Source organism: Cebus imitator, unplaced genomic scaffold (assembly GCF_001604975.1).
Source record: "Cebus imitator isolate Cc_AM_T3 unplaced genomic scaffold, Cebus_imitator-1.0 Scaffold25, whole genome shotgun sequence".
In the NCBI taxonomy this organism is placed as follows: domain Eukaryota; kingdom Metazoa; phylum Chordata; class Mammalia; order Primates; family Cebidae; genus Cebus; species Cebus imitator.
In genome coordinates, this window is record NW_016107340.1 from 10,293,211 (window position 1) to 10,319,964 (window position 26,754).

The window sequence follows — 26,754 nt, forward strand, 5'->3', positions numbered from 1 at the left end:
GTGACTATTTGTCATGAAATCATAGGCCCTACCTCAAAAGATGTTTCAGGTGAGCTTGCGATAAGGCAAACTGTCTAGTTGACCTATAGGATTCTGATAGCTAGTTTAAGTGGGAAAGCTAAGAGAAACGCCAGTTAAACAAAAGGATCAGCACAGCATGGGGAACCAGCAGTGTGCTAGCACAAGTTTAACAGCTGACAGCACCTAGAGAGAGATGTCGGGATCAAGGCATTTTACTATCAGACCGATTTAAGACCCTTCCCTTCAAAAGCGCTTCTTGCAAAGACTTGTAGGGTTTTGCAGGGCAAAAGTTCAGAGCAACACACATTTTTTTAAAAGAGGTCATTTGTGATCAAACTATCAACGAGTCCTGTTGAAATAATGAATTTGACTACGGAATATGCTGATGCTTCTATATTTTCCTACAGTCTAGCTAGTCAATAAATTTTACTTTCGAAAGCCCTGCTCGAAAAGTTAAATTTCTGGCCCTAATTAAGATTCAGAGACGTCTCAGAACTCACACTAAGAGTATGCCTGCATTATAGTCCTAGCACCCGTCCTTGAAAACCTTTGTCATTTTTACTTTTTCTAATTTAAGCTTCGTAATACGTGATTCTCCTGTATTCTTCATCACTGCGTTAAAATAAGCTGTCTTTGTAATGTTATTTATAAACACAGCTGAATTCAAGGATTCAAATCAAAGACCACTTTCTATTCACCTATACTCGGGAAGAAAACATGCAGAAGATGCATGTCATCTTCTCGTCTTTCAGCACAACTCAGGTCCCTTTCTGATTGAAAACTGTAGAAGAGACAGTCATCATGTCATACAATAATAACTTGGCTTTTCATTCTTCCTTGTGCATTTTTATTCCGTTTTGGTAAAAAAAATTATCACGTGTTCCTGGCTTATCTCATTAAAATAAATAGACATGACTGAATTCATAGCTCTGGAGACACAGTACACACAATGCAAAATGTAATTCCTCAAATTGGAATAACTGATCTTTATTGAATAAATAACTAAATAATTAAAGCTTCTTCAAAGTGAATATCATAGGTTGATGATGAAAAGCAACAGAATTATTCTGCTACTGGTAACAAGGAAAAATAAAACAGCTAATAAGAACAACCAAAGTTTTACAGGGAGTTTAGCAGACTCTGGATCCTAGCCAAATTCCATAGCAGCCCAGAGTTTTTAGCTGAGTCCCAAAGACGTGAAGGCAGAGTCAATGCTCCTCTTGCATTTCCTAGACACAACTCATAAAATGATAGGTCCTTTTTAATGTCTAAGAATCTTGTTTAGTTTTCATTCTGCTCAGCAACATAATCTTCAGACTGAGAAAATGCCTGTCCAATCCCATCAACTGCAGTACATAACATTTTAACATCAAAAGTCCTGGAACCGCACACCTCAGGGTCAGGCCAGCAGACTTTCCCAATGCGATCTCATTCAAGGAATTGTGACTAGCTAATGACTTAGTTTGCTTAGGTTATCTAGATATCACCTGAATGCCAGCTACTGAGAATAAGTCTCCTGTGTTTCCATGTGCTAAAATAATTCCTCCATTCACATACTCAATGGCATTTCATCTAGTCACAGTTAAAGCACCTCCCTGTTGACAAGGCATTTTCTCGAAAGTTTCTGCAGACTATTTGTCCACACTGTACATACCTGTTCAGTCCATTCCCTGGGAAGTTGCTTTTGCCACAGCTTCCTCCTTAAAAATATTCCTACACCCATGCTGGTTTTGTATCTGTTCAGTTCAAATTTAGATTCATTGGTACTTTTCCACAGTTACATTTCTTGGTCGATTGATGTTTCCTTTTATTTATTCTGAAGTTTTCGACGTAAGACAAACAGGAATACCACCTTCTAAAATTACTACTATCCTACCATCCTCCGATGGAACATTAACGGGAAGCAATATTCTCCAAAGCTGTGAAGCATACACTGCCCTAAATTACATTGCAGTCGCTGCCCTGAGCTCACACATTTTTGAATAGAAAGGCTCCCAGGGATCTCTCTGTACTGACTGCATTTACTGCTTTAAAATATTTTTAACCCAGACGCTGAAGTGCCAGCCTTGCAGTTCCTCATGCTAATCCCAGCTTGGGTGGCTGTTCTGAAGGGAAAGCATTCAAAACATTGTAACAGTGCATCAACTTTGACCCTTTTCACTTACACATGAGACTCTTAAAAAAAGTTTGAATTCCAGAGGGAATCACTGAACTTTGACATGCTTAAAATTAGTTTTGTTTTACTGCCTTCACGGTGACTCAACAGGCCAATTTTCCAGACACTTAAGACGTTTCTGCCCCTGAAGATTTCAGTTCAAGTCCACAGCTATGTTTGCCAGTCAGATCAGAACACTTTGTCCCAGGGTTTCAAGCAACAAATTCCCAGATCTCCATCTCTCTGCCAGATGTTGGCATTACTTGGTATTAAGCTGGATCTAAACACACACAGACACACAGACACACACACACACACACACACACACACACTATACACACTAAGAAGACAGGCTATAATATTTTTTCTTCCACTTAGAGCCTTTTAAGAAATCAAGTTTTCCACTCAAAATTCAGTCATGGGGAAATGTTTATCAGGATTATGTAAACATTACTTACTAGCCTAACTCCTACACACTAAAACTCTTAACTCTTTTGATTAGCAGTACTATGACATCTTTAAAATACAGTCTTTCTAAATCTATGTTTATCAGTGGGGAAAAAGCATGCTGGGATTTTATTTTCTAATCTGAAACAGATTTTAGAAATTGTTAATGAAAGATTACCATATCACAAATGAACAATATCACATTGTTACATTTTCTCTCAATAGAATTTCAAATATGGCATTTGTTGTCAATTCATGACAATTAATAAGTAACATCAATTTACCAAAAAACTAAAGGTATAGTACATGTTCAGTTTGATTTAGCCCCTCAGAATTGATCCCCCCCTTTAAGCAAACAAAACTTTACAAAAACAAATTAGCCAATTTCATTAATATAAACCAACATGTTAAAAAGAACAAAGTACCTATAAGTTTGGAACAAGTGCCACATAAATCCTGTGCTTTAAAATTTTTAGAAAAGTCAAATACATGCATTCTGATAAGAAAAAAAAAATGGGTAGTATGAAGCCAGAAAATAAAGAAATTTTAACACAGGGAGTAAACCAGGATAAAATAATTACTATAACACAGATTAGTGTATATAAATCACATACCATGTTAAACAAGAAGTCTTTATTGTCTCCAACTGTTGAGCTACCTATATTGAAAGGTGATGTTACAAAAGCATGTTTCAGAGCTTCATGTTCAAACACTGGTTTACACTTAAATCTATCAACTTTCAAAAAGCTACCAATGACATTCTTAAAATACAGACATTTGATTCCTATTGCACATTAAAGCTGGAAGTCAGACATTACAAAGATGGTACAGAAACTGACCACAGCAAAATTATCTTTTTAATTGTCTCCTCTCCTTAATACTCAGAAAAGAAAAACTTCCCACCTAAGTCTCTCGGGCAAACATTTCTTTCATTTCCTACATATTTAAGAAGAAACACAATAAAGATGTTCAAAGTGGGAAGAAATGGTGAACTTCTGGATACATATATTAACGTAGTCCTACTTCATTTTCATTTTACCCATAAGTCATTCAACACATAAACACTGAATGACCACAGAGTTCTTAAGAAAACATTTGGAATTCATTCCAGTTATTTTACCTTTCAAGCACATGTAACCATATGGGTTCTTTACTGATGGCTAAGAAAACAATTTAAAAACTACTAATAGTTTTGAAAACTGGATCAATTATTTATATGAAGAGGTGAACTGAAATGAAAATTCCAAGTGCTACCAACCTACTAGTGCCTTCAAATGACATAAAAATTAATATGAATCATGTAAGATGCTGATGAATACACATACTCACAGATCAGACAGTCAATGGCAGTATTTAAATAAAATTATACAGAGATGTTCCCATGTAAGGACCTTATCTGAAGAATCTGCCAACATAGGATTAGCACTGTAGTTGCTTAATCCTTTAATTGTTTTAATAATAAAGTATACTGCTAATTATGTAAGGCTTTTGGCCTTGCATTCCAAAAGATGTATTCACATTTTCTTTGTATACGTTGTAAAAATTAATGTACACTTAAAAAGATAATGTGACTTTTTTAAACAAACACACCTTGTCACCTAAGTTCAAATGTATTTTACCGTGTTCACGGTTGCCTCAGAACACACTCACTTAAAGATCAGCCATTATTCACAGTATTTTTCTCTTCATTTGAAACTGTTTTCTAAGTCTGTGCACACACAGGCAGGCACACTCACTTCTAAATATCCTCAATGGTGACAAATTTCATAATTTGAAAGTCAATTTTAGCCATTTTCATCATTTCAGAGAGACATTTATAGCCAATTCTGGTGAATAAAAAAAAGATGATGAATCTTGGTATAAAATGCGATTAGAGAGTAATGAGATGGATGTTTTAGTCAGGCTTGCAAATAATTCAAAAGACAATTTTGAGAGAGGAAGTTTTTCCAAAATGTTTTGAAGAATGGCATCATTGGAAAAGGGGTTTTGCTTCTCTGGGTGACAATTTTGAAAACGACATTAATATGAATGCGTAAATTATGATGCAATTGTTGTTTTCAAAAATCAAACTCTGTACTTTTCAATCATACCCTGCAAATATTAAATAGAGCAAATCTACATTTTTCCTTTAGATGACTATGTATGTGTATGCTGAAGCTTCCATTGGGTAAAACTAACCATAAGTTGATTTGCAAAATAGTATACATAATATAAACTTAACATAACTATTTTAATCTTTTAAAAAAGATGGCATGCAATTTTTTTAAAACCTTATTTTCATTGTCAGATATTTACAACAAGCCCCAATCTGTAGGCTTCTATAAACTTTTTTCTCCTATTAACAGTAAAAATATGGCAAGAGCTCACTGTGGGATTATGCACAAAAGCTGCAAATTTAAACAAGGTGTGATCTTACACTTTTTCACACATTATTGTATCATGCTGCACCAGAACTCTAATGTATGCACAGTTCCAAAATAGCTTGGATTATTACTGCACAGCCTTGAAAACTACTAATATTCTGATGAGAGCACCTTTCAAAAGCTGCTCCTTTAATATTACACTCTGGTAAAAGGTTGCTTTCATTATTTGTATTTTACAATGGAAAAAAAAATGAAGAAGTGTCCATGACATTGCATTACAATTCTGAGGCTTTATTTTTTAGTAGACCTTCATAGTTATAAAAGTTGTTTCATCAATATGACTATGACAATGGGACTCAATACTATTTAATCGACTCAATTATGGAACAAGTGTGCTTTTTCCTTAGCTGCCCTACTTTCCTTTAAGTCGCATTTGAATTATTGATGAAATTGCAATAAAGCATTTCTTTGTTACACACGGTTTAGAAGTAAAGAAGGATGTTTCATGGTTAATTTTTAGCCTCACAGGGATAAAATAAACATACTTGTTTTCCTTTCAAAGAAAGTCAATAGCATGGTACAAGCTTAAAAGAATGACTTTTCTTTTTTTCCCTATTGTTTTGAGAACATAATGTGCTGAAACAGTGAACAGAAATACAAATGTAAAAGGAGAAAAGGGTAAAAGAGTAGCGTATGGAAAAGTCTGTTCCAGGTCTTCCTGGGTGATAAAAAGATTTAAACTATGATAAATTTAGGCTCTGCTTTCCCTCTAGTATTTCAAAGACCCATTTAGTCACATAGCAGGCCACGAAGAACAGTACAATGGGTAGTTTGCAGAATAAGGACATTTCTTATTTAGGCTACTCTGATCACTACCTGATGTCCCTTTATTCCTTTTTCCAAACGACAGCCAGAATAATCTTTTTAAATTGTAATTCTGAATATTTTCATTACTCTCCAATGCTTTTATGATTAAAAACCCAAAGGCTTAAGAGTACCAACAAGACTCTACGTGATATGACTGCTGCCTCCTCCAACCTCATCCTTCACAGCCTTGGCCCTTCTTTTCTGTGCCCTGCCCACACCGCTCTCCTCGTCCGTTAACAGCCAAGCTTTAGCCCATTGCAGAGATTTGTACGTGCTGTTCCCCAATCCCTACTCACCCACAACTTCTCCACCTAGTTGGCCTTTAATGCTTTTCATACCATACCCCAAATGGCTCATCCTCATGAAAGCCTTCTGGGACTTCCAAAATAAATCCAGCTACTCTATATCTCCTTATAGCTGCCTGCACTTTTCTTCCATAATACACTCGATAGCACTTATCACTATACATATTTATAGTACAACGTTCTTAGCCAACCTACATTCCCCAAGTCGCCAGAGAAACTAAAGTGCTCCATTTCTTCTGCAAAGTATTCAATAGGCCTACGTGGCACCCTAATGGCAAAAAGGCTCCTCTACTAACCCACACAATCCTGCTCTCACCACTTTGTCTGTTTCACCCCGTCTGTTTATGTCATTTGTTATTATAATCATATACATTAATTAAATATGACAAAATTAGGGAAATATAAAGGCCAAAATGAATGTTTTATTGACACCAAATTGCATGCTCTGGAAAGAATAAAGGCAAACTGTTTATAAAAACCACCATATTAGGTGTCAACTTCATAACATTGGTATGAAAACTTTTTAAAACTAGCAAATTCTGCACTTAGATTGCTTGCTAAATGCCTTTAGGCTCTCCTGCCATTTTTAATAAGTCAAAACTAAGAACTGTTCAATATATATTAAGGGTGTGGCTTAGCCAAGAAGATAATAAGAGTCATTACTCAGGAGACCCATACTTAAGTCTGAGTTCTACACCAATTACTTGCCAAATTGGTAAGTATCGATGAACAATAAAACACTGATAAATTAATAAAGCAACACAAGTTAAAAATAATAAAATGTTTAATGTAAATACCATTTATTTAAGATTCTATGCGTTCATGATTTTTAAAAGAATGAACAATCCAGCTACCAGTCGCAACAATACTGGAGGACAGAGCATCTCTCTAGGCTATTGGTATGGTCAGCTGACTCACCTCCATCTTCCTCACTAGACTGGAAGCTCCATAAGGGCAGGAACCAAATCTCTTCTGCTTACCATTGTAACCCCCTTACTCAATTCATACATGACCAAAAATGGACTTTCGATAAAAAATGTTTGAATGAATGAATAAGAAGTTAAGATTAATAAAATACAACATTGTTTATTTTAAATTACTATGAAGATCAACATGTGGCTGGTCATGGTGGCTCATATCTGTAATCCTAGCACTTTTGGAGGCCAAGGCAGCAGGATCATTTGAGGTCAGGAGTTTCAGACCAGCCCAGCCAACATGGTGAACTCCATCTCTACCACAAAATACAAAAGTTACCCAGGCATAGTGGCATGCATGTGTGGGCTAAGCTACTCGGTAGGTTGAGGTGGGAGAATCACTTGAACATAGGAAGCAGAGGTTGCAGTGAACTGAGATTACACCACTGCACTCCAGCCTGGGCGACAGAGTGAGACTTGTCTTGAAAAAATTTTTAAAATCAATATGCAAATGCAAATAGTCATAAAGAAATTAATAACAAATAAGAATAGAGTCACTTGAAGAGTTCAAGTCATAATATTTTTCTGAGAGACAGTCTACACTCTTCACTAAACAATGGAAAGATCATTTGTACATATAGTTTTAAAGAATCTTAATTTTTATTATTTTAAAGATAGCATGCTAGCACAACAAGGTTCTGCCTTTTAACTTATTAACTATATTTAAGATTATGTGATTAGGTTTCCTTGGGGACTGAACCATGATTACCATATCCTTATTAAGATATCTATATACTGGTTCCAAATCCAGCTACCTTTTAATTTTACCTATAATGAAAAGTAATAATAATGCTACCTGAAATGTATTTATCGCCTTTCTTCCAAGAAATTTAAAGCAGACAATATCTGTGAGTAGATACTGTTAAATATAAAAAAAGAGAACATAGCTGAAATGGATTTTTATTAGCAAAATAAAAGATTTTAATAAGGAAGCTATCTTAAGTTCAGGTACAAGATGACTCTAGGATAATTCTTATAAACGAGGCTGAGTTTTACCAGAAAAATGCGAATAAACATTTAAAACTCCAAAAAGAGGGGAAATTATTGTATTTGTGGATGGTATTGTCTTTTCAGTTTTTCTATTGCAGAGATGACACTAATAAAGATATCTTTTCATTACTGCAGTTAACTGATTTATATAGTAATAAATCTGAAAAAAAATAAAACAATGAAAGAACATTCAAAGCATTCTGGGATATAAGGCAGGATATGGGTCGTAAATTAGTGCCAGATATACAGAGGGGTAATAGTGTCAGTGTGGCCCCAACCTTTTAGTTAATTGTGAGGAATTGCTAAACAGGAGGAAACGCTAAGTCATTATGACCCTGGCTAGCGCAAACATACACACAGATATACACGCACATGCATACACACACACATTCCCTCCATGATTTCAAAAAACATTTTAAAGCATCCCAATTCTATTCTAAAACCTAATTTTTCTTCAGTTCACTTTTTTAATGCTTGGAGCTCATACTACTTCATTTAAATAGCTGCATAAGTCAACCCCATTAATTTGCCAAATTTTGCCTACAATGCACTTTGTCCCCATTTAGTACATAACTTACGCTTTAGAAATCTAGTTCAGTAGTATTCAAAGTGGGTGCAAAAAGAAGAAAAATCCAATGGCATATTAGAAGAAAATATTATAGCTTCTAATTACATTTCTCATTTTATAGATATTCTTTATTTCCTCTTTATCTTATCCCCTTTCTATGTATTTGCCATTAGTAGAGTAATATATTTTTTATTGATGGTTTACATAGATGATCAGAAAAATTAGGCAAGTACTGACTTAGATGCCCACCTGGGAACCTCAAAAAACCTAGGACTACACTTCCTGACTGATTACCTCTTGTCCACTGAGCAACACTATACCCAGTACACAGAGACCCCATCACCGCTACCATATGTCTAGGTCCAACCAGCTGTCCTACCACCAATTAAAATGTTACCTTGACATGGGGAGGGGAACATCACACACTGGGGTCTGTTGGAGGATGGGGGAGCTAAGGAAGGGACAGCAGGGGGCAGGGAGGTTGGGGAGGGATAACACTGGGAGAAATGCCTGATGTAAGTGATGGGAGGGGATGGAAACAGCAAACCACCATGGCATGTGTGTACCTATGCAACAATCCTGCAAGATCTGCACATGTGCCCCAGAACTTACAGTACAATAAAAATAAATAAATCAATCAATAAAATGTTGCCTTGGTTTCATTCCATAAAGAAATTTTTCTCCAAAGCCAGAAATTCAAGATGATCTACAAGGTTTTATTTGTTAATCTAATCACTAATAGATTGCCACTGGGGCCCTCATTTTCACAACAGGAAGAAGTTAATGTTAATGCTTTACTCTCTTGTTTCACCATTTTGGCACACATAACAGTTTTCATGTGCTTGAGGAAATGGATTATAAATTGCATTGTCTAATATTTAGCTAAATTAACCCTCATGAAATGGACAAGGGGTTTAAAAAGATTTCCTTCTAAAAAAAAAAAAAGGACAGATTTTCAAGTAATACTAATAATGCAAACATAAGTGAACCCAGGAAAATGGCAGAATTGCATCTCATGGACCAAGTGCTAGCTCTTTGGCATCTGCATTTTAGAATTCTAAAAAATAGAGAAGTTATCAGAAAGGTTGTTTGCAGTGGTGTGGTGCCCAGCGGCACGTGCTGTGCCAGCCGCCAGGAGTATTGACTGCTGGAGGCTCCCAGCTCAGTGCCTTACCAAGAATAGCCCTAGATTACTGTTGTGGCCCCTCCACAGGGATGGCCCACATCCCACCCGGATGTTCAATTGCAATCACCTGGCTCCGGGTCTCCTTTCAGAACAACTCTGAACAGCCATCCAGTTCCAGAGCTTCCCATGGGCAAGCTGAAGCCTCAACTGCATCACAGTCAACATCTCCTCCTGTCTGTCCTTTTCCCTCACCCCCTCACAGATGGTGTCCCTGCAAACCCTCCCAGAAACTCACTGCATGCAAATCTACATGGCAGAGTAGGTCTCCAGGAAACTCTGACATGGCTGTTAGACCTACCATCGTTCAACCTGGACCCTGCTCTCAGTGTTTATTGGGCCTTGAATATTAACTAAAGTAGCAACACATGTACATAAACTGTGAATGTCTGTGTGTTTCTGGGCATGTGCGTGTATTCTGGGGGATCTGTGCTCTAACAATTTGCCTGATGGAGTACCCCTAAAATATTAATACGTCACTGGATATGCAAAGACAGCATTTTAACTGCTGACCTAAGGAGCTAGTTTTCCATTTTTTGCTCACTCTGTCATTCATTCACAAGTAAAACATACCCCATTACTTAACAGTGTAAGTTTCCCCATGGCCTACATGACAGAATCTAGTGCGTATGAGTCTGTAATAAAAAGATCACCTTGATCTAACCCCTGCCTACCATCACAGCCTCATCTCAGCCAGTCCTGCCCTGACTAACACCAAACTATCTGTAATTCCACAAACACAACATGCTATCTCTCACTGCCACACCTCTTCACTCAGATTGTCCTCTCTTCTTGGAACACACTCCCACTTTCTCAGAGCACCACCCCTTGCCTTGCTTAGCTGAACTCATAGCCTTAGTAAGGATAGGTTGGTGGGAGCAGAATGTCCAAGGGCAGGGAATAAGTGGCTGCTTCATCTGCACAAAAGGTAAAAAATCTAGCGGATGAAAAGTTGGTGAGCCTTTTATCACCTGAATCCAACAACTGTAAATTCTACCAGGAATAAAATTGTCCTTGCACGAGGGCTGACTTCCCCCAGGGCCCGCTCTGGATATGCCACATACCCGGTAAACCACGGCTCAGGAATTCAGTAAACACGGAGTACTTCCGGTAAAACTTTGGAAGATTTGGGCATAGGCCTTTATTAACTCCAGGAAACAAAATAAGTTGTATTTTTTTTAAAAAGGCAAAGTAATCAGTACATAATATGCTCAGGAATACACAGACAATTTTTACATAGTCAAAGTAAGTGTGTTACTGAACTGATTTAACAACAAAAAAAGAAATTATATTGGAACAATCAGAGAAAAAATGTGTGGTTTTAGGAAGCAGACGTAGGACGAGTATAGTATAAGGAGCCAAATAGTGGAAGTCAACTGATATCTAACATTTTTTTAATCAAAAAAAAAGTAGTAAACATTTCACTTAGAAATACAGAATTGAAAGTAGTAGGAATGGAGTGCGCAGAGTTGTCAGTAGGACAAAAACACTCTCTTATTATTTAGCCTTGGGTTTTATATTATGTGCACACATTATTTTAATAGGTACATAACTGATTAATAAAATACTCAGCTCAGGCATCAATTATCTTAGAAAACCTTCCCCAACCTCTCTTCGGTGCTCTCAAAATATTCTATCTGGGGTTATCTCTTTACCACTATACTTACCACAATAACAAATAACCAGTTTCTGTTACTAGCTCCCCTATCAACTTGAAGTTCTTACAGACAAGTATCAACATTTATTTAGACAGCATTCGTATCCCCTGGCAGAAATGAGACTTAAATTCAAATCTGAATTCAACAAATATTCACCGAGGTACAAGTAGACAAAAGTAGTAATAAGACACAGGGTTCTGACTTCAAGGAATTAAGTTAAACCATAAACTGTTATTGTATGCTGGGATTCATTATGTGCCAGAGATTATTTTAAGTACTTTGCATTCATTCTATCATTAATTCCTCATAATGGTTTTATAAAGTAAATATAATTATACCCATTCTGCAGATGAGGAATCAGACTCAGAAGGCTTAAGTAAATAACCCAGCTAGAAAGGAAACTCCAAAACAGCAGTGTAATATTGAGCTACAGCATTGATATCCCTTGACAAACTCACAATATATATCTCTCAGGAGACAAGACATGCTCAGGACATGACTACAATACGCTACAATAGATGTCAAAAGCCATAAAGGTAGTTAGTGTCATAAGATCAGAGTGAGGGATATTCAGCTAGTATATTCGATGAGAATGCCGGGAAACAGTAAAATTTAATTTGTAAATTAAGGGATGGGTAGGATTTTAGAATATCTATATGAGGGAGAAGAGTCGTATAAAAGGAAGACATAAAGAGGCGAAGGCAAATATGTATACGTAGACAGTAGGCACTATATGTTCTGTGTCAAATTTCTCCCTACCAGCAGAGTCCCTGGGAACTAGGAGTATGAATTTAAGCACCTACTTTTTAAAGCTGTGAAACATGGAAACAATGGGAGATTACCAGTGGGAGCATCTCAGCTGGTTAGCGGAATGGGGATGAAGTGTGGTACGAAGCATCTGAAACAGCGTGTTTGTTTCCGAAATCCTTCCTCTTGCCTTCCTCTCTAACACTACTGCCATAGTCCAAGCCACCATGTTTCTCTGTGTGAATCATTTCAATAGCCTCCTTTCCAGCTCACCCAAATCCATTCATTCCTGCCTCTCTGAAATGTGATCCACAGGCTATAGGCACAAATTGTATTGTCCTCTTGAGAAACCTCAGTGAGTTTTTCATCACCCTTATTATGAAGACTCAATTCTATAACATAGCTGGGAAGGCTTAATGATCTGATCCCAATGTCGCTCTACAACCCCATCTCCATCGATTTCCCTTCCACTCTGCTTTACCCACGCTACCCTTCTAATTCTAAAAACACACTCTTTTCCCTCCCTCTTGGAACCCTTACACGTGCTAGTCCTTCCACCTTGAAAGATTTTTTTCTCCTGTCCTCATTACCTCATTAGCCATCTTTAAAATGTGACATCTTCGTGGACTCATCCTCTAATTGCTCCTCCCCCAAATACATCAGAAACCTCTCTCGTATGCTGTATAATCTTCTGTGAAATACAGTTCCACAATTTGCAATCATAAATGATAATTATTTGATTGAAGTTTATCTTCCCTAATAGACTTTAATTCCCTGTGTGCAAAATATATGCCTGTTTCACGCACCACTGAATCTCTAGCATTTAACATGGTGTCTGGCTCATAGTAGGTGCTCCATAAATATTTACTGATTACTGAATGAATGAAGAAACAAAAAAAAAAGAGAAAGCAAAAATAGAGAGCAAAGTGGATTGGGAACCGAGGAAAATCAGTTGATGAGGAGATTTAAAGCAGATAGAAGAAGTAATCCTGGAAGAAATCCATGAGTTGGACAGGGCCAGGTGTCAGAAGTGGCTTTTGTGCAATGGCATGGCTTCTGCATGAGCATTCTGAGAAGAGTTAATAGGGCTGACATGTTGCAGATAGTATGGGGGTCATCGGAGAAGCTCTGTTCAGCTTGAGCCAGATCACAAGCAAATTATTCTTGAAAGGAAAGTCTCAAACATGAGCCTGAAAAGACAGAGTTGGAGACATTGCAGAGCCCTTAAAAACCAGACTTCAGAATCTTAGTCACATCCATGTGTGGTAGGCACTCTGAATGTTTGAGAAATATTTCTAAATATTAATAGCATGTCAGGAGGATTGGCCTAATAGCAGTAAATAGAGCAGATTAGGGACAGATACTAGTTTGGGGAACTTTGCAGTGATTCAGGGTGAAAGGGGAAAATGCAAGCATCATTTTGAGGGATGACTTAACAGGACTTAATATATGTTTTGTATGTTACAATGAGCAAGAGCCCAGACTTCAGCATCAGCCCACTCTGTGTTCAAATCTCAGCTATGCCAATTGCTAGCTACGCTACTTTGAGCAAGCTCAGTCTCCTTGGCTGTGTAATGGGACAGCATCTGTACCTATGTCAGAGTTATTAGGAAAATTCAATAAAAATAAACTGCTTAGCACAATGTCTAGCAACAATAATTTATCAATCAACATCAATGTCAACTGTGCTTTCAAGTGAGACAGGAGCAGGGCTGACATGATGGTATGCCAGGGAGGAAATGGTTTTTGGTGGACAGGTCTTGATGTCATAAGACAGCCACCTATGCTGTTAACTCCTGTCTTGGCTTCTGCCGATCTTCCTTATAACCCATTTACCTTTCTGGCTTCTGCTCTGGACTCAGGCCAAACACAACCTCCGCTGACCCCTTTAGAGACCTCATCTTTCAAACAGTTTGAGCCATTTCTAAACTTTTGCCTGCGACATTTATTTCCAACTTGCCCTCTTATTCTAACCCTGTCCCCTAGAAGCAATCCTAGATACTAAACTCCACAGCTAAATACACCACTTCTCTCTTCTGAAGAAATGTCAGAAAGATTATTTTGAAAATAAGTGCAAAGTTAAACTTACTTACTTTCTTTCTTTCTTTTTCTTTCTTTCTTTTCTTTATTCTTTCTTTCCTTTCTTTCTTTCTTTCCTTCTTTCTTTTTTTCCTTTCTTTTTTTCTTTCTTGAGACAGAGTCTTGCTCTGTCACCAGGCACCAGGCTGGAGTGCAATGGCGCAATCTCAGCTCACTGCATCATCTGCCTCCCAGGTTCAAGCAATTCTCCTGCCTCAGCCTCCCGAGTAGCTGGGACCACAGGCGCGCACCACCATGCCCAGCTAATTTTTGCATTTTTTAGTAGAGACGGGGCTTCACCATGTTGGCCAGGATGGTCACGATCTCTTGACTTCGTGATCCACCCGCCTCGGCCTCCCGAAGTGCTGGGATTACAGGCGTGAGCCACCGCGCCTGGCCAAAGTTGGTTTTTAAGAGTTAACAGAGAATGATTATTTTTTTTTCCTCCAAGGATAGGTAATAGCATCAGATTCTGAAATTAAGCACAGCAGGAAGAAAGAGGCTGCATAGATTTCACAGAGTATCGCAGGCCTCTGCAATAAAGCACTTAAAAATGCCTTGTATTGCTAATTCTTTACACAATCTCCTTTTATTTCCAAAGCAGTATGCAGGGTTTGAGCCATGAGACATGCATTGATGTTAACATTACACTGCTTGAATTAGAGCCATTTTTCTACTAAAACTCAGGCTGGGTTTAGAATTACTTTTTACCTTTCTCCCCGCCCCATATATTTTCCAGATCAAATGAATGGTTGCCTCTTCTAACAATGCTGAACTCACTTTTGCAGTCATCACCTTAGCAAACATCCTTCCCCTCAAGATTCCAATAACCAGGCCTTGACCTGTATGGGAAATCTGCCTGCTTAAAGATCTCTGGATCACATGTTACTCTGGGAATTCTAAGTGAATGAGGGAGACTCTCTTCTTAGGCTGCTTTCAAGTTCCCATCTCCCCCCAGCCCCAAGCCATTACTCTTCATTCATTCATTGAATTATTCATCAAATACTTATTAAATAGCTAATATTAGCAAGACACTGTGCTGGGCACCCTGGTGGATTTTCATAACAGTAAAATGAAAGTAGAGGTGGCCACAAAGCACTGCTCAGTGACAGACAAACAATCAGATGCAGACCTTACTGAACCTTAAATAGATTGTCTAAGAATGTACGGTTTTATGAAGATTTATTATTTTCACGATCGCCAGTCTATTGGCTAGCATTTGCAAAGGTTTAGCTTCTCTCTTTACAAGATATTTTTGTATAACATAAATGCTTTTTTTCCTCCGTCTACGCGGAAGCTCTATCATTTGTTCAATAAATGTTTGCTGAGTGCTACGACCACATGGAGAACAAAACAGATCACAGGAAGAACAAATAGACAAAGCCTGTATCTTCATGTAGTAACTGTTATCCCAAGATAATAGACACAGTGCACTCACGTTTTGATCCCATACAAACCTCGGGTTAGTATTTTTCATTGTTTATTTGTTTGCACAAAAAGCACTTTCCTGTAAGGACCGTATTAGCCTAATTAAAACCCTGTCCTCATGTTATCTCACCAGGACTCCTTTTCAGCCTACCCTTTCTCGCCTTCTCTACCCATAGTAATCATAATCAAACTATCCTAGTCTGTTTTCTACACATTGCTCTCTCCTTCTGTGTGTTTTTATTCATTTATTAAACAAACATCTTTAGGCACCCACTATGTCCCAGACATTGCATTATTTGGGATACAAAGCTGGATAAACAGATCAACCTGTTGTCTTCCATCTACTTAGTCTCCTTCAGTTTGACTTGTTAAAAAGTTATTTCCAAGGCTAGAATACATATAACTGGCCCCAGGGCCCCCTTCCCCACACCTCAACCCCTAAATTCCTTATGTCAGGGTCGCCTCACTCTTGACTTTAAGCATGCTAATGTTTTATACACTCAAATTACTAAAGGCTCTTTAAATTTTATTTTGGAACTCCTAAAACCACATTATCAAAAAAAGTCTTTCTAGCAGTCCAACAATCAGTTGTGCTTTATCTTGGCACTACCACTATTCTGTGAGCATCTAACTTAAATTCCATATGCCATATATATATAACTTACTACCAAACTAGATCAATGAATTTTTTTTATCACTGATTCTCAAACTTTTATGTGCAAAAGAATCATCAGTCATGCTTGTTAAAAATGCAGGGTTACGGGGTTACACCCACAGAGATTCAGGTTCTATATGTCTGGGATGAGACCCAGAAAGGCCTGTTTTTAACAAATATCCCAAGTGGTTTTCAACTAACTGACTGGATGATCACCTTCGAGAAACACTGTTCTGCAATTTCCTTTGATATCGGTTTTTATGTATTCAGAATCCCTGCTTAAAGTCATAAAATATTTCCCCTTAAGTATAAGCAACACACATCTGTGTGTAAAATGAAGATTTTTTTTTGGTGACTATATGGATTAGTGGATACTTGATAATAAGCAATATTTAGAAATGGCTTTATAGGCCGGGCACGTGGCTCATGCCTCTAATCCCAACGCTTTGGGAGGCCAAGGAGGCAGATCACTTGAGCTCAGGAATTCAAGATCAGCATGGGCAACAAGGTAAAACGCTATCTCGACACAAAATTTAAAGCAAATTAGCTGGGCATGATGACACATGCCTGTAGTCCCAGCTACTCAGGAGGCTGAGGTGGGAGGATCACTTGAGCTTGGGCAGTTGAGGCTGCAGTGAACCATGATTGCACCATTGCATTCCAGCCTGGGTAACAGAGTGAGACCTTGAAAAAAAAAAGCAAGAAAGCAAGCAAGAAAGCAAGCAAGAAAGAAAGAAAGAAGGAAGAAAAAAATCACTTTACAGTTCAGACATGGCTTTCGATAACCATTTCTCATTTCTTCCTCCTGTCTCATGCGATAGGCAGGTGTAGTGAGTGCTCCCATTTTACAGAAAGAAATCCCTCACCAACACCTTGTGATGGAAGAGAGTGCAAGTGGAAGAATCAAATAGACTGAAATTCAGGCGATGACTATCCTACTCACTAGAGCTGAGGAAGATGGGCAAGTCACTTGACCATCGGAGTCTGTTGTTCATCTGTGAAAAGGCGCTAATATCCATCTGATAGGAGGGCTGGGAGGGTTAAATGAGATTATCCACGTACAGCACCTAGCACCCCTTCTGGAACACAGTAAACACTTAACAGCTGTTCATTCTCCTACCTCCCCATCACGCAGCCTTGACTCAACATGAAGCTCATCCTGCAAACTGTGCTCACTCAGCAATCATGTACGCAGTTGCTGCTCTGTTCCAGGCATTATGATTCTGCAAGGACTATAATTCAATGCCCTCAGGGAACTTACCTTCTAACTGGAAATTCTTTATGTCGCCCTATGGTTACCTGTTTCAAGCCAGGCAGCAATGTATTTAGCAAACCTTTCACTTCACGCAGCAAGACCAACACAAGGCAGATTGGACAGTGGTGTCATGAAAATACAGAATTTGTGGTAAGAGAAAGGTTAAGAAAAGCACAGCAAGGAGTGCCAGGTAAAAGGACATAGGAAGAGAAGAGCTTCCGGGTGGCCCCAAGAAGTCTCTAAAAATAAACAGAACGAAATTCTATGAAATGGCTTTACATGCTGGTAGATCTCTATCTGTTAGTTCCATGTGCTTTAAAATGATCACTTTGTTTCCGGGTTAGATATGGAAAAGACACTCCTAATCAGTTAGCAGAGAAGGTACGTGGCGATGAGGCTGAGAATGAAGTAAGAAAATTCAAGACAGAATTATAAGAAAGAGTATGCACATCTTCAAAAGCAGTTCCCAGTGCAAGAGTACACTGATGAGACTGATTCTGCCAGACATGTGTGAAAGAGTGCCAGGGGTGCAGAGGAACACCAAGCATCACAAGAACTAGCGTGCAAACCAGTCTACTCCCAATAGTACACATCAAACGTCAGCTCTCAGTAGTCCGGAATTACACTGGCACATCTAGGCAGAAGATTTTGCCATAGTTCCTAAACCAGAACAGGGATGAGCCAGCAACTATGGAAGGTATAAACCTGCCACAATGGAGGATTAAATCCGAAGTTTAGTGAGGCGCACCGTCCAGGAAACACACCGTCAAAGTATGAACATCTTTTTCCTTTGCTCTCACAAATGTTAAGTTTGTCAGCCTTTTTAAGTAGAGACATCGAAGCAACCCATGCTCACTCTTCAGGAAAAAATTATGCCAAAAGCTTCACAGTAAGCAGTCCTTATCCTGGGCACAGATTCCCTAGAGGAGTCCCTTGTCTGAAGAACGTGTCAAAAATTCGCTCTCTTTTCCTGCCTCCCATCCTCCTTGGATTCCGAAGTTGTCCCAGGGCCAGTTTCCCACAGTACAACACACAGAACCACCTAAAAATCTGGGTCAAAATATTAGGGGTCCCAGGAAACCTACTGAAACTCACAGACTAAGTGGATGTCTTCTTGAATCCAAAAAGAATGCTTCCTTGCATACACAAAAGTATTGCTCTCAATCACAATCCTGATTACCAGTCTGACTGAGTCTAAATGACTTGGTCTTCATCCTCCACCGCAACCACCTCCCCCCAACTCTGGCCCAAAAAAATAGCAACAACTCAATTCTCAGTCCAATAACGTCTTCTCTCAGATGTTGTTCTCCCAGTGGGTAGAAGAATGAACTACTGCAATGCCACCAGCTCCTCTACAGTTTCTTTTAATTTAAAGTTACAACAGGAGGGAAGAAAAGAGACTTTCTATTAAGGGACAACTCCCTGAAGGGGCTCTTAGCTGACAATCGAAGGACTGCTCATGGCAGTGATCAAATCTAAGGCAACAAAGTGCTGGTGGCTCTGTGACTCGTCACAGCAGGAGCTCGCGCTGAGGGCCACTTGAGTTCAGTGCTTTGTGGTGCTGCAAGTTGGTTCAGGAACAGTAACACAGGGGAGCAAAGACTTGCAAGGTGTTTGAGGCTTAAGATAAAATGCAGACTTCCAGTGCGTTGCTACTCAACTGAATAGAAAGCCTAGAGAGGTAAGGAAATGAAGAGAGTTCTGCCTCATGCTTTAGGGCAAATTACCTGAAGATGGTCAAGGTCAGTTGGTATAGCTGGTATCTAGTTTATACTCTGATAAAAAAAAGAAATAAGGATTAATGGGTGAGAAATGAACTGACCTATTTTTAAATAAGCATAAAGATGGTTGCTTGCATAAACAATGCCTTCCAATTATACAAAATATCCATTATTTAAATATATTTACAATAACCTGATGAAATGCATCTATACCTTTCAGATGCATTTTGTGAGTGCACTGAAAAGAGTGCAATATACATTGGGCATTTCCTCCAAGCTACAAACAATGCTATGGACTTAGAGATGATCTCATATAACCTCAATTCCAATTAGTGAGGTGATACTGCCATTACACTCATTTTGCAGTTGAGGAAAATAAAGCTCAAAGAAATTGCCAGGTCTCGTGTGTGTAAGTGTGAGTGTGTGAGTTTATGGTGTGTGTGTGTGTGTGTGTGTGTGTGAGAGAGAGAGAGAGAGAGAGAGAGGTTCACCTGTCCAAAGCAAATAAGGTACTACTAAACTGGGCTATACTGCCAAACCACAGATATACCACTCAGATCCCCTGTTTTGAGAGTATAATTGACTTACGTCCCCAACTGCTTCCCCTATAGCTCTAGCACCACTGAGGCACAGAGGCCATGCTTCCTGCAGCTGCTCCCAGCCAATGACTGACAGTGATGAATCCCAATACAGGCCATTATTTCAAGATAGATGACTGTTCCTTCCATTGGCTGACTCTTATTTGCCTAGCCAAACCTCTCATAGACTGCACTATATTCAAGCTTCTTCCTACTCAATCCTCTTCCCTTCCCCCTCTCCTTTCGTAAGTGTCAAACCTGCCTCATGGTCAAAAGGCCCTCCTGACCTTGTTCTACTCTCTCCCCTGTTAAACTTCTTACATGTCTAATCTCATCTTGGCATCTGCTTCTTCAGGAATCCCAATTAATGCAAAATATACATTTATTTGCTGTTTTAAGAAGGCTTTCCTTTATCTTTGCTCAGTTATAGACAAATTCTGTTTCAGTAAGAAGAGAAAACAACCACTAATTTCTCCATGTTACTTTACATCACCTCTTCAAACCAGGCAATGGTTTATTCATGGTGCCTTTTTCCTTGGACCCAATTTAAATAAACAAACCAACCTACAAGTTTCTCTTTGAAGGAGTGTTGACCCCAGAGAGCAAAACATTGAAAAATCAGATGGATTTCTTTTTCCACAAAAACTTTCTCCTTCTCCACAGGTACTATAACTTAATATAATGCAGAGGTGAATAAGATGAATTATCAATGGATTAAATCTCAATAAATTTTCACTAGTTCATATTTGCTAACAGGAAATCAAAAAGATAACAAGGGGAGAAATCTACAGAATTAGGCCCTGAAGTTTTTATTTATCCTTACCTATTATGTAGGGTAAAAATGTTAATTACTGAAGGAGCACTTATATGAATAAAAGATAGAATTCACACTTGCACCAAATACAGCATCTTAATAAAATCACATTGTCAGAGATCATATATAGACGTTCACTGAATCACTATTTTAAAGTGTTGATCTCAGCCTCAAGAAAGTGATACATTTTTTCTTCTTAGACTCAAATAATTTCAAAGGAAGTACAAAATGAGGCTTCAAACATTAATGATCAGTACCTAGGCTTGATTGGGAGAGAGAGCTGAGTGTAGCTAACATTTATTGAGCATCTAGTTCATGACAGACACTATACTAGGCATTTCACAAATAGTATCTAACATAATACAAACAATATCCCTCTAAGAAGAGCATCAGAATTTTCAGCTTAAGGGGTTAATAAAAAAGGAGGTAGAACCCTGAAATCTCTAAATAAAGTTTTGGATGAATCACAGATCTACAATTAAAAACTCCAAATGAGATAGCCTTTCTCCTGTCCCGGCTCTCCCCGAATTCCCTCACCTCCAACAGTTTAATTGGTGTTGAAGTAGGAAAAAAGTGCCTTAAGCTACCAGAGACTATGAACTGGATGTCAAACTAAAGTCTGCTCATCCCTATGACTACTGTATTATTTGTACTCAATGTACATAGGATGTCATAGAACCATAGAATAGTTGAATGACATGCAGCTGAGCATCAGAGATATAATCAGGTCTTTTTTTGGGGGTGTTTTGTTCTTACTTATCATGAACTTTAAGCAATAGAAAATGAACGGACTTACACTTGTAGACTTCAATGCTACCATCACTAGTACTCCCCAAGACACATTTTTATGGCTCAGTTTTCAAGGATGGTTATTTACTGGTTACTTACATGTATTCAAATTTTTCCTAATTTTATTGATATACTGCCCCAACTGAATGTCATCCTTAACTGCAAGTAAAATCATTGGTTGCCTATAAGGTATGATTTGAGTGGTACTGAAAAAGTCTTCATGCTTATAAATATTTCTTCCTGGAAGCTTTCCTTGATACCTGTAATTGCCACAAGTTTATCTCTATGGAATTAGACGGTCATAATAAGCTTCAAGAATGATAACAGTAATAACCTGTAGTTTGAGAATTAAACCATACTGAACTATTAATAACTTTAAATTAATTAGCTATGAGCCAGAGGTTAAAGGGGGCAAATGGGGCAGGAATTCAGTAGGCCCCATCAAAGCAAAATGGACTGTCAAGGGCCCATCCGGAAGGTCAGGATCCTCACTGGGAAAGCATTCAAAAGTCCCATGCAGGCAGCTAAAGGAGCAGAGCTCTGGAGGAAACAACCCCCCAAAAATTCCCCTGACTCACAGTTAGCCTACCTTTGACCTTGACTAGGTTTTAAAGACAAGGAAACTGAATTTGGTAAAATTTATTAAATAGTTTTATAGAAATGTCCCCATATGGCCTGGGTAAAAGGAACTAGAAGTGCCTGATTGCCTGCCCTGTGACTGAGCCTGAAGCACTCCATTTATCCACTCTTAAATATCAGAATTCATCATATTTAAGCAAAAGGTTAGATCTTTGCTTCATATTTTTAAAAACTTCATTTTACTCTTTTATTAATGGCAACTTTTCATGCAGATGAACTCTTGGTTAATTTAAGATCATTAAATTACTTCTCCACATTGGAAATCCCGCTCATAAATATTAGGTATGAGTGTTATTTATGTTACATCACACACACAAAGTAAACAACAAAGACTCCACTCACATTTGAGAATCATTTACTATTCCAACTCCCCAAGCTCCCCCAAATGGGAAATGGAATAACCAGACTGATCATAATTGGATTAAGAACCATAATTCTTTAATTCATTCATCAAATTGAGGCATTTGGAACAGTTTATTTACAGAGTTGTTTAGACAGTTTTGTGTGGTGTTTTTTAAGATAAACCAAAATGCCTTTCTGAAATAAGTTTCAGATCCCAAATCATTAACATATGAAAACCAAATGTAGACAATTTACAAATGGGTGTTTTAAAACAATGTTTGGAACAAAATCGGACTTTTATTTCATTAACTATCTACAAATCTAAGTTCAGGATATAGTTTATATGAAACAGCCAAGCACTTTCTTTGTCTTTAAAATAAATCTTCATTTCTCAGGCTAAAAAATTGTGACCAGCGTGTGAGGGAATGCATTTGACTTCAGGCCTAGACAAATAAGTTTCCAGGTAACTCTCAAAACTCTAATTATAGCCTTCTCTACCATTGAAGTTGACAGGATATTGGGTGAATCATCCAAGTTATGCCAATCAATTACATCCACCAATTATGCCTGCTGGAAATCTAAACAGTGTTCAACATTAGAACTGTCCGTTATTTGAAATCCAGTGTATTTTAAGATATTAGGAAACATAAATTTTGTCCTGTAAGTTTTTTAATATATATAATCTGAACATACCCTCAAATCAATGATTACTTATCACTCAGGAAAAGAACAGAGCTTTTTCAAGAAGGCAGTACATCCCTGTAAGCATACCATATTTTAAATCTGCTTTGTAAGTTAAAAAAAAAAATGCTTAAGCATTTAAATTCATTCCTTTAACTAGAAAAGAAAAATTTAGAAATTTAAATTCTCCTTATCACTCATAACTCGCTCCACTGAGGACAACAAAAAAGATGCCAACATACCTGAGCATAAACTTCACTCTTTTGCTATTTACTATTTATATACTCCACAGACAGCATCTTTCTAAGTGTATATTCATTTTTTTTCTTTCACCAAACCACGTGTCAGTCTAAACAGGATGTGCACTTACATGTTCTAGAACTAAGTTAATTTGAATTAGCCATTGGACTTAAAATGCCTAGTTATTTATCAAAGAGGTTTGGGAGTTTTGAATTCTGTATACAACATGCCATTCAATCAGAACTGTTTAAGCTCAACAAAACTAATACAAGGTTTCCCTATTAAGAATTGAAGTTTTTCCTGTATTAAGAGTTATATTTGCAAGTCTGTGTCAAATTGGATCAATGCTACCCATTCAAAAAGGCTACAAAATGAATTTTTTTAAACCCACAGCAAACAAAAAACTGTTGATTCTTCAGGAACAAGGTTGTTAGAAGAGAAGACCACTAGAAAGAAAGGGGCCCGGTAGAGAAAAAATCTCAAGAGAGTATGCTACTATGTAATTAACACAAATAACTAAATAATTATGCACATCCCTTCCCACCCCCACAATTAAATGTTTTTAAACAACTCATGTGATGAAAGATCTACCTTTTAGGCAAACAAAAGCAATCCCTAGCAGTTTAAGGATTTAAGGCTGTATTGCATCAGTTTTAAGTGATGCTTATGATTTTTATCTTGCATAGTTCTGAAGAATAAACAGTTGATGGCATAATTTGCAGGAGAACTTTGCACAGTGCCTAAAAGAACTTCCACTGTAAGTACTTATGATTTTAAATCATTGTGGCTGAATTTATCTAGGCTTCTGCCTGGGAGCTATATTTAAATCAGGAAGAAGCACCCCTAGAAACTTTGTTCCATGTATCTGCATTTGAAACCAGATTCCTTCCCTATCTGCGCTAACAGCAATTCTCATACAGCTGAATTCCTTTAAAATTAGACAGATCAAAATTTAGCAGTTCTGTAAAGACTCTAAGAAAACGTCCTCCTTATAAATGCTATAAAAGTCAAACTTGAAAAACATTTCCGTATACTTTAAAGCCATCTGGCCCTTAACCTAATCACTCTTGGCCATGGAGCCTCACTCCGGTAATCCTGATCAAAAATCTCCTCTGGTTTTTCTGATGGAAATGTCCATTGCCTACAAATGTCCCACGTGCCTACTTCATTGGCCTGTTTGTACGTGTTCGTGTATGTGTTTTCAGGGTACTAGGGGGCCATTATTTATCAAAAGCAAGGAAACAAATCACGGTCCAATCCCTTCGCAGATTCCCACACTTACTGCCCCAAATCCCACAGAATTCCCTTGGTCCTGCCCTTGGCTAAAGAACTGGGCTGAGCCAGAAGGCAGTCCCTGGGGACATCTCCTTAAGCCTTTCTTGACAAACTCCTTTGGCTGTCTGGATATGTGAGGATCTCGACTGGGTTCCAGCAAATCCCTAAACTTTTGTAAGAAAGTACAGCTGACTGCCACCCAGAGTGCCTGGACCGCCTGGCACCGAGTGTAGGGCTCTGCATATTCACAGGATTCCTCGGCTTGACCTGCTTTAGCTGAGAAGGGAACACATTAAAATGAATTCGTATTCATCACATTCTGAATTTAGTCACAGAAACCAACGTCTTCAGAAATTCATCAGGGTCAATCTATTTATTAATATAGTCGCTTTGCAAAGTGTAGGGAAAATGACTAGTAAAAAAATGTAAACAGTGTTTCGTGTGCATCCGATCAATACTCAGCAAACTGCGGCTCTCCAACGCAAACATTTCCAAATCCAATTTGATTTCAACTCGTATAACCTCTTTTCATTGCTTCTTATTGCTGTAACCCCAAAGTGCAAGCGAGATTTCCCAAAAGCGCGCTTAAAGTGACACAACACGTGAGTGGTCTTCACTTGGTACACTGAGCGAGGATGGGGGGAAAAAGTAGTTGCAATTAAAATTAAAGCTTCCGGTCTCTGAAATCCCTAGAATCCTGAAGGATGAGACTAGTTTCCGAAATTCTGGGCGGGAGGGAGGGCAAGTGGTAGGGAGAAGGATTGCAGAAAGCGAAACAAAAAGGCGAAAGAGTCGGGAGGTGGGGGTGACTAAGGTTAGGGGGTGAGCCGGGAGTCGCTCTGATATCCTAGCCGGGTTAAGGGGCTTTGTCCAACTTTTAGGGTCTGGCCTTGGACGTTCGCCTAGATGCCCAGCGCTGCCCAGCGTTCTCCCCGCACTCCTGCCCTCCTCTCGCATCACCACCTCCACCGCCACCACTTACAAAACAATACCAGCAACAGTACGCAGGCTTCCCAACAAAAATAGAAAGTTATCCCGTCTCCGGGTCGGGGTGCAAGCCCGCGCCCCAGGATCCCCGGGCCAGCCGCCACGGGGATGACAGGGCCACTCCGCGCCTCGGGCCGCCTCCCACCTCTCCGTCACCCCCAGCCCAGTCCCCCTCCCTCTGTACTTGAGGAAACTCCGGCGGCGGCCCCCTCCCTCCTCCGCGGCTCTCCAGCTGGAGCCGGGAACGAGTGCTGAGTGGCGGGCCCGGCGAGCGGCAGAGGGGAGCTCTGCGCCTTGGAGGTCTGCCCACAACAACATCGGGACGAACAACAAAGTTAAAACGCAGCGATTCACGCACCTTACCCGGTCTCGTTAATGCCTCCTCCGGCGTGGGATGCAAAGTGGCACAGAGGCTGGCTGGGGGCCCCCGGGAGGAGACTGGAGATGGGTTTTGGTGGCTCGCCTTTTTCACTCTGTGTGTGTGTGTGTGTCTGTGTGTGTGCGTGTGTGCCGGTGTGTGTGTGTGTGCGCGCGCGTGTCCCTCTCTCTCCCCCCGTCTCTCGCTCGCCCGCTCGCTCGCGCTCCCTGTGTTGCTCTCAAGGACGAGGTGAAATCCCTTTGCTGGTCATGAGGCGGCTTCAGAGACAAACAACACAATGCGAGTGCAAATAACAAAAGGCAAAAAGACAGTAGGAACAATGGGGGAGGCGAGGGCAGCGCACCAGCCGGCGGTCACCGCGGCCCGGCGTCCGCCCCAGGGGGTGCGGCGGGGGCGGGGGCAGGCGCGGGGGCGGCGCCGGGGGCTCCCGCTCCCTCCAGGTCACCCCCGATCTCCCGCAAGCCCACCCTGACCTCCTTCCTGCAGCTTGCCGCCCGGCCGCCCTCTCTATCCATCCGAAGGAAGCGAGCCCCAGAGTTTTCTTCCCCGTCTGCTGCAGAGTAACTAGATTGTAAATAACGCGGCGATTACCCACACTGTGCAGGATTTTTTTT

The 26,754-nt window shown here is 39.3% G+C and overlaps 1 protein-coding gene across 5 annotated transcripts in view; it reads right to left on the minus strand.

Annotated features, from left to right (window-relative positions):
* The window catches only part of SOX5 (SRY-box transcription factor 5), a 1,018,145-nt gene extending 991,619 nt beyond the window's left edge, over positions 1–26,526 (minus strand). For 2 of the 5 annotated variants that reach the window (XM_017522806.2, XM_017522796.2), the window contains exon 1: positions 26,120–26,524. The gene's annotated coding sequence lies outside the window, so the exon portion shown is untranslated. Of the gene's footprint in view, positions 1–26,119 lie in introns of all 5 variants that reach the window. The other 3 variants (XM_017522805.2, XM_017522797.2, XM_017522804.2) reach the window with 3 other exon arrangements.
* Positions 26,527–26,754: the final 228 nt, after the last annotated feature.